The following is a 9,058-nucleotide window of genomic DNA, read 5'->3' as shown; positions in this document are numbered from 1 at the left end:
CCTAATCTCCAAACTGGAGCCACTGGGGTTAAGCAGCATCCCTCTAGGCTGGGTAAAATCCTATTCATCAGGAAGGGAGCAAGTAGTAGAGGTTAATGGTTCACTGTCTCCTAATCTCCAAACTGGAGGCACTGGGGTTAAGCAGCATCCCTCTAGGCTGGGGAAAGTCCTATTTATCAGGAAGGGAGCAAGTAGTAGAGGTTAATGGTTCACTGTCTCAGGCAAAACGAATGAGTTGTGGCGTTCCGCAGGGGAGCGTGCTTGGGCCTCTGCTGTTTTTATTGTATATTAATGATATGAAAGATGCTTGTTCTTGCCGTCTTTTTCTTTTTTTAAGCGGATGACTCTACACTTCTGGTGTCTCACAAAAGTAAAACTATGTTGGAGAGCATACTTAGCACAGAGTTTACTAACATTATCAAATGTCTTGGAGATAATGAGCTATCTCTGCACTTAGGGAAAACCGAAGCAATTATTTTTGGATCCAGACCTAAATTGTGTAGGTCGTCTGAAATCGGAGTGGAGTTAAGGGCGTGAGGTGCTGACTACTAAAACCTCTGTTAGCTACTTGGGATGTATCCTTGATGGAAGCTTGGGAGGTGTGCGCATGGCCAATAAGGTGCTAGGGAAGGTTAATGCCAGGACTAAGTTTTGGGCTAGAAAGTCTAAGCTGCTTGATAAGGACTCCATGAAAGTGCTAGCTACTGCTCTCATTCAATGCCATTTTGACTATGCTAGTACTTCCTGGTTTGGGAGCTTATCCAAACTTATGAAGGGGAAGCTCAAGAAAGCCCAGAATAAGCTGATCAGGGTAGTATTGAAGGTGAGTCCACATACTCACATAGGCAGGAGCTGCTTTCAGGAACTAAACTGGATGCCTGTTGAGGCTAGTGTGTCCCAGATTAGACTAGTTTTGGTTTACAGGAGAATTTATGGTCCTGTGCCCAGATATCTAAGTGATTACTTTCCTCGTGTTAGGGATGCACATAATCACAGCACATCAACACATCAGGTGTTGCTGATGTGTGCTTATACAGGTTCAGGAGTAATGCTGGGAAAAGGTACTTTCTTGTACACTGGAGCCTCAGAATGGAATGAGTTGCCTCTGTCTATTAAAACAACGTCCTCTCTGGGCAGCTTTAAACATAAAGTAAAAATATGTTTGATGTCCTCTGTGCCCATATGAATAACCCCTATGATGTAACTGGAATGATGAGAGAGATGTTCTTCTTCTCTGTTATTGAAGAGATAGATGTTCTTCTTCTCTGTTATTGAAGAGATAGATGTTCTTCTTCTCTGTTTTAGAAGAGATAGATGTTCTTCTTCTCTGTTTTTGAAGAGATAGATGTTCTTCTTCTCTGTTTTTGAAGAGATAGATGTTCTTCTTCTCTGTTATTGAAGAGATAGATGTTCTTCTTCTCTGTTATTGAAGAGATAGATGTTCTTCTTCTCTGTTATTGATGAGATAGATGTTCTTCTTCTCTGTTATTGATGAGATAGATGTTCTTCTTCTCTGTTTTAGAAGAGATAGATGTTCTTCTTCTCTGTTATTGAAGAGATAGATGTTCTTCTTCTCTGTTATTGAAGAGATAGATGTTCTTCTTCTCTGTTTTAGAAGAGATAGATGTTCTTCTTCTCTGTTATTGAAGAGATAGATGTTCTTCTTCTCTGTTTTAGATGAGATAGATGTTCTTCTTCTCTGTTATTGAAGAGATAGATGTTCTTCTTCTCTGTTTTAGATGAGATAGATGTTCTTCTTCTCTGTTATTGAAGAGATAGATGTTCTTCTTCTCTGTTTTAGATGAGATAGATGTTCTTCTTCTCTGTTATTGAAGAGATAGATGTTCTTCTTCTCTGTTATTGAAGAGATAGATGTTCTTCTTCTCTGTTTTAGTTGTATTATTTCTCGGCCATACTGTGTTGGATCTCGTCCAGCCATCTTGTCTCAAGAGGACCACAATGGAAATAAGTCCCAGACTTTATTGTGTGTTATCCTCCATGATTTTATTCATCTGCATGTATGGCTTTTAAGTTTTATGTGCGCTTGTTTTTTTTTTTAAATGGTCGATTTAATAAACTTAACTAAACTAAATCACGTCGGGCTGTATCAACTGCAAAGCACGCACCTGCAAGGCTCTCCAGGGGGTGGTGCGGTCTGCCCAACTACCTACCCTCCAGGACACCTACAGCACCCGATGTCACAGGAAGGACAGAAAGATCACCAAAGATCACTCATCTCATATATACTGTGTTCTATACTATTCTACGGTATCTTAGTCTATGCATTACTCATCTCATATATACTGTATTCTATACTATTCTACGGTATCTTAGTCACTTTGTAATGTTTACATATCCTGCATTACTCATCTCATATATACTGTGTTCTATACTATTCTACGGTATCTTAGTCTATGCATTACTCATCTCATATATACTGTGTTCTATACTATTCTACTGTATCTTAGTCTATGCATTACTCATCTCATATATACTGTGTTCTATACTATTCTACTGTATCTTAGTCTATGCATTCATCTCATAGTCTATGCATTACTCATCTCATATATACTGTGTTCTATACGATTCTACTGTATCTTAGTCACTTTGTAATGTTTACATATCCTGCATTACTCATCTCATATATACTGTGTTCTATACTATTCTACTGTATCTTAGTCTATGCATTACTCATCTCATATATACTGTGTTCTATAGTATTCTACTGTATCTTAGTCTATGCATTACTCATCTCATATATACTGTGTTCTATACTATTCTACTGTATCTTAGTCTATGCATTACTCATCTCATATATACTGTGTTCTATACTATTCTACTGTATCTTAGTCACTTTGTAATGTTTACATATCCTGCATTACTCATCTCATATATACTGTGTTCTATAGTATTCTACTGTATCCTAGTCACTTAATGTTTACATACACTACTGTTCAAAAGTTTGGGATCACTTGGAAATGTCCTTGTTTTTTAAAATAACATAAAATTGATCATAAATACAGTGTAGACATTGTTAATATTGTAAATTACTATTGTAGTTGGAAACTTCTGATTTTTTTATGGAATATCTACATAGGCGTACAGAGGCCCATTATCAGCAACCATCACTCCTGTGTTCCAATGGCACGTTGTGTTAGCTATCCAAGTTGATCATTTTAAAAGGCTATTTGATCATTAGAAAACCCTTTTGCAATTATATTAGCACAGCTGAAAACTGTTGTCCTGATTAAAGAAGCAATAAAACTGGCCTTCTTTAGACTCGTTGAGTATCTGGAGCATCAGCATTTGTGGGTTTGATTACAGGCTCAAAATGGCCAGAAACAAAGCACTTTCTTCTGGAACTCGTCAGTCTATTCTTGTTCTGAGAAATGAAGGCTATTCCATGCGATAAATTGCCAAGAAACTGAAGATCCCGTACAACGCTGTGTACGACTCCATTCACCGAACAGCGCAAACTGGCTCTAACCAGAATAGAAAGAGGAGTGGGAGGCCCCGGTGCACAACTGAGCAAGAGGACAAGTACATTAGAGGGTCTAGTTTGAGAAACAGACACCTCACTAGTCCTCAACTGGCAGCTTCATTAAATTGTACCTGCAAAACACCAGTGTCAACGTCAACAGTGAAGAGGCGACTCCGGGATGCTGGCCTTCCAGGCAGAGTTGCAAAGAAAAAGCCATATCTCAGACTGGCCAATAAAAATAAAAGATTAAGATGGGCAAAAGGACACAAACACTGGACAGAGGAACTCTGATGAGACCAGTCTTCTGGTCGTCTGTTCCTACTGGTGATGAGATCAGTCTACTGGTGATGAGACCAGTCTTCTGGTTGTCTGTTACTACTGGTGATGAGATCAGTCTTCTGGTCGTCTGTTACTACTGGTGATGAGATCAGTCTTCTGGTCGTCTGTTCCTACTGGTGATGAGACCAGTCTTCTGGTCGTCTGTTACTACTGGTGATGAGATCAGTCTACTGGTCGTCTGTTACTACTGGTGATGAGATCAGTCTACTGGTCGTCTGTTACTACTGGTGATGAGACCAGTCTTCTGGTCGTCTGTTCCTACTGGTGATGAGACCAGTCTACTGGTCGTCTGTTCCTACTGGTGATGAGATCAGTCTACTGGTCGTCTGTTCCTACTGGTGATGAGACCAGTCTCCTGGTCGTCTGTTACTACTGGTGACGAGACCAGTCTCCTGGTCGTCTGTTACTACTGGTGATGAGACCAGTCTCCTGGTCGTCTGTTACTACTGGTGACGAGATCAGTCTTCTGGTCGCCTGTTACTACTGGTGATGAGATCAGTCTACTGGTCATCTATTCCTACTGGTGATGAGATCAGTCTTCTGGTCGCCTGTTACTACTGGTGATGAGATCAGTCTACTGGTCATCTATTCCTACTGGTGATGAGACCAGTCTCCTGGTCGTCTGTTACTACTGGTGACGAGATCAGTCTACTGGTCGTCTGTTCCTACTGGTGATGAGACCAGTCTCCTGGTCGTCTGTTACTACTGGTGACGAGATCAGTCTACTGGTCATCTATTCCTACTGGTGACGAGACCAGTCTCCTGGTCGTCTGTTACTACTGGTGATGAGACCAGTCTTCTGGTCGTCTGTTACTACTGGTGATGAGATCAGTCTTCTGGTCGTCTGTTCCTACTGGTGATGAGATCAGTCTTCTGGTCGTCTGTTACTACTGGTGATGAGACCAGTCTTCTGTTTTATTGGTCAGTACATGTTTTATTGGTCAGAACAACGTGTTTTATTGGTCAGTACAACGTCTTCTGGTCGTCTGTTACTACTGGTGATGAGACCAGTTATTGGTCAGTACAACATGTTTTATTGGTCAGTACAACATGTTTTATTGGTCAGTACAACATGTTTTATTGGTCAGTACAACGTGTTTTATTGGTCAGTACATGTTTTATTGGTCAGTACAACATGTTTTATTGGTCAGTACATGTTTTATTGGTCAGTACAACATGTTTTATTGGTCAGTACATCATGTTTTATTGGTCAGTACTACATGTTTTATTGGTCAGTACTACATGTTTTATTGGTCAGTACTACATGTTTTATTGGTCAGTACTACATGTTTTATTGGTCAGTACTACATGTTTTATTGGTCAGTACATGTTTTATTGGTCAGTACAACATGTTTTATTGGTCAGTACATGTTTTATTGGTCAGTACAACATGTTTTATTGGTCAGTACATGTTTTATTGGTCAGTACAACATGTTTTATTGGTCAGTACATCATGTTTTATTGGTCAGTACTACATGTTTTATTGGTCAGTACTACATGTTTTATTGGTCAGTACTACATGTTTTATTGGTCAGTACATGTTTTATTGGTCAGTACATGTTTTATTGGTCAGTACATGTTTCCATAAATCTCTTGGTCAGCCCTGCTTACCAGTAATTGACGTTGCGTAAATCAAACGGAACGGATTACGTCATTTTTCTACTGTATTAAAGTTTGGTTTCTGACTGGCTGATAGACTGGGAGAGTGATGTCACCACATCGCAGGTATCTGGCAGTATCCAATGGCATTGATGAAACAATACAAAGACCATTTAGGGGTTATATTTTCACCATGTTCATCGAAAGACAAAGAGAGCGAGAAAGAGAGAGAGCGAGAAAGATAGACAGCGAGAGCGAGAAAGAGAGAGAGAGCGAGAAAGAGAGAGAGAGAGAGAAAGAGAGAGCGAGAAAGAGAGAGAGAGCGAGAAAGAGAGAGCGAGAAAGAGAGAGCGAGAAAGAGAGAGCGAGAAAGAGAGAGCGAGAAAGAGAGAGAGCGAGAAGAGAGAGAAGAGAGAGCGAGAAGAGAGAGAGCGAGAAAGAGAGAGAGCGAGAAAGAGAGAGAGCGAGAAAGAGAGAGAGAGAGAAAGAGAGAGAGCGAGAAAGAGAGAGAGCGAGAAAGAGAGAGCGAGAAAGAGAGAGCGAGAGAGCGAGAAAGAGAGAGAGAAAGAGAGAGCGAGAAAGAGCGAGAAAGAGAGAGCGAGAAAGAGAGAGAGCGAGAAAGAGAGACAGCGAGAAAGAGAGAGAGAGAGAGAGAGAGCGAGAAAGAGAGACAGCGAGAAAGAGAGACAGAGACTGAATAAAAGAACAACGTACAAAGGACGAAGAGAAAAATATTGTTTTTGCAGCCCAACTTTACTAAGCAAGATTACAACTGTAATAACGAAAGGGGTGGAGTCAACTGACAGACCACACCCATTCTGTCCCAGCTGCAGCGAGGAGCTCCAATCAGAATTGCACTGGTTTTAACCTGTTTCATCTGGTTTAAACTGGTTTGACCCATGCGGAGAGACAGAGAGAGGCCTGAGAGTTTGGTTCAGAGGGGATGGAGGTGAGATTGGTTGGGTAGCGGTTCTAGGTTCTAGTTCAAAAGCCGGTTCTGAGTTCTAGGTGACTAGAAGGGGAGGGAGTGGAGGGTGGAAATACAACTATAAAACAAACTAATTATGAATAACAAAATCAAACAGATCATAGATCATGCTATACAACCGGAAATGAGGTGCTATGGGTAGGGGTTAATATAAAGATGGGACTATGGGTAGAAGAGACGACAGGGGTAAGAAGTGAGGTGGGGGATGGGTTAATATAAAGATGGGACTATGGGTAGAAGAGACGACAGGGGTAAGAAGTGAGGTGGGGGGTTAATATAAAGATGGGACTATGGGTAGAAGAGACGACAGGGGTAAGAAGTGAGGTGGGGGGTTAATATAAAGATGGGACTATGGGTAGAAGAGACGACAGGGGTAAGAAGTGAGGTGGGGGGGGGGGTTAATATAAAGATGGGACTATGGGTAGAAGAGACGACAGGGGTAAGAAGTGAGGTGGGGGGTGGGGGGTAATATAAAGATGGGACTATGGGTAGAAGAGACGACAGGGGTAAGAAGTGAGGTGGGGGGGGTGGGGGTTAATATAAAGATGGGACTATGGGTAGAAGAGACGACAGGGGTAAGAATATAAAGATGACTATGGGTGGGGGGGGGTAAGAAGTGAGGTGGGGGGGGTAATATAAAGATGGGACTATGGGTAGAAGAGACGACAGGGGTAAGAAGTGAGGTGGGGGGGTGGGGGGTAATATAAAGATGGGACTATGGGTAGAAGAGACGACAGGGGTAAGAAGTGAGGTGGGGGGTAATATAAAGATGGGACTATGGGTAAAAGAGACGACAGGGGTAAGAAGTGAGGTGGGGGGTGGGGGGTAATATAAAGATGGGACTATGGGTAGAAGAGACGACAGGGGTAAGAAGTGAGGTGGGGGGGGTGGGGGGTAATATAAAGATGGGACTATGGGTAGAAGAGACGACAGGGGTAAGAAGTGAGGTGGGGGGGGGGGTGGGGGGTAATATAAAGATGGGACTATGGGTAGAAGAGACGACAGGGGTAAGAAGTGAGGTGGGGGGTAATATAAAGATGGGACTATGGGTAAAAGAGACGACAGGGGTAAGAAGTGAGGTGGGGGGTGGGGGGGTAATATAAAGATGGGACTATGGGTAGAAGAGACGACAGGGGTAAGAAGTGAGGTGGGGGGGGTGGGGGGTAATATAAAGATGGGACTATGGGTAGAAGAGACGACAGGGGTAAGAAGTGAGGTGGGGGGGTGGGGGGTAATATAAAGATGGGACTATGGGTAGAAGAGACGACAGGGGTAAGAAGTGAGGTGGGGGGTAATATAAAGATGGGACTATGGGTAGAAGAGACGACAGGGGTAAGAAGTGAGGTGGGGGGGGTAATATAAAGATGGGACTATGGGTAGAAGAGACGACAGGGGTAAGAAGTGAGGTGGGGGGGGTGGGGGGGTAATATAAAGATGGGACTATGGGTAGAAGAGACGACAGGGGTAAGAAGTGAGGTGGGGGGTTAATATAAAGATGGGACTATGGGTAGAAGAGACGACAGGGGTAAGAAGTGAGGTGGGGGGGACTGGGGGGTAATATAAAGATGGGACTATGGGTAGAAGAGACGACAGGGGTAAGAAGTGAGGTGGGGGGGTGGGGGGGTAATATAAAGATGGGACTATGGGTAGAAGAGACGACAGGGGTAAGAAGTGAGGTGGGGGGTAATATAAAGATGGGACTATGGGTAGAAGAGGGTAACAGGGGTAAGATGGGAGTGAAGAGTGAGGGGTGGGGGGGGTAATATAAAGATGGGACTATGGGTAGAAGAGACGACAGGGGTAAGAAGTGAGGTGGGGGGGTGGGGGGTAATATAAAGATGGGACTATGGGTAGAAGAGACGACAGGGGTAAGAAGTGAGGTGGGGGGTTAATATAAAGATGGGATTATGGGTAGAAGAGATGGGATTCAGGGGTAAGAAGTGAGGTGGGGGGGGGTAATATAAAGATGGGACTATGGGTAGAAGAGACGACAGGGGTAAGAAGTGAGGTGGGGGGTAATATAAAGATGGGACTATGGGTAGAAGAGACGACAGGGGTAAGAAGTGAGGTGGGGGGGGGGGGGTTAATATAAAGATGGGACTATGGGTAGAAGAGACGACAGGGGTAAGAAGTGAGGTGGGGGGGGGTGGGGGGTTAATATAAAGATGGGACTATGGGTAGAAGAGACGACAGGGGTAAGAAGTGAGGTGGGGGGGGGGGGGGGGGGTAATATAAAGATGGGACTATGGGTAGAAGAGACGACAGGGGTAAGAAGTGAGGTGGGGGGGTTAATATAAAGATGGGATTATGGGTAGAAGAGACGACAGGGGTAAGAAGTGAGGTGGGGGGTTAATATAAAGATGGGACTATGGGGAGAAGAGACGACAGGGGTAAGAAGTGAGGTGGGGGGTTAATATAAAGATGGGATTATGGGTAGAAGAGACGACAGGGGTAAGAAGTGAGGTGGGGGGGTAATATAAAGATGGGACTATGGGTAGAAGAGACGACAGGGGTAAGAAGTGAGGTGGGGGGGATGGGACTGGGGGGTAATATAAAGATGGGACTATGGGTAGAAGAGACGACAGGGGTAAGAAGTGAGGTGGGGGGGTAATATAAAGATGGGACTATGGGTAGAAGAGAAGAGACGACAG

The sequence above is a fragment of the Oncorhynchus nerka genome, unplaced genomic scaffold (genome assembly GCF_034236695.1).
Source record: "Oncorhynchus nerka isolate Pitt River unplaced genomic scaffold, Oner_Uvic_2.0 unplaced_scaffold_1399, whole genome shotgun sequence".
Classification (NCBI taxonomy): Eukaryota; Metazoa; Chordata; class Actinopteri; order Salmoniformes; family Salmonidae; genus Oncorhynchus; species Oncorhynchus nerka.
Note: the sequence above shows the minus strand (reverse complement) of the source record.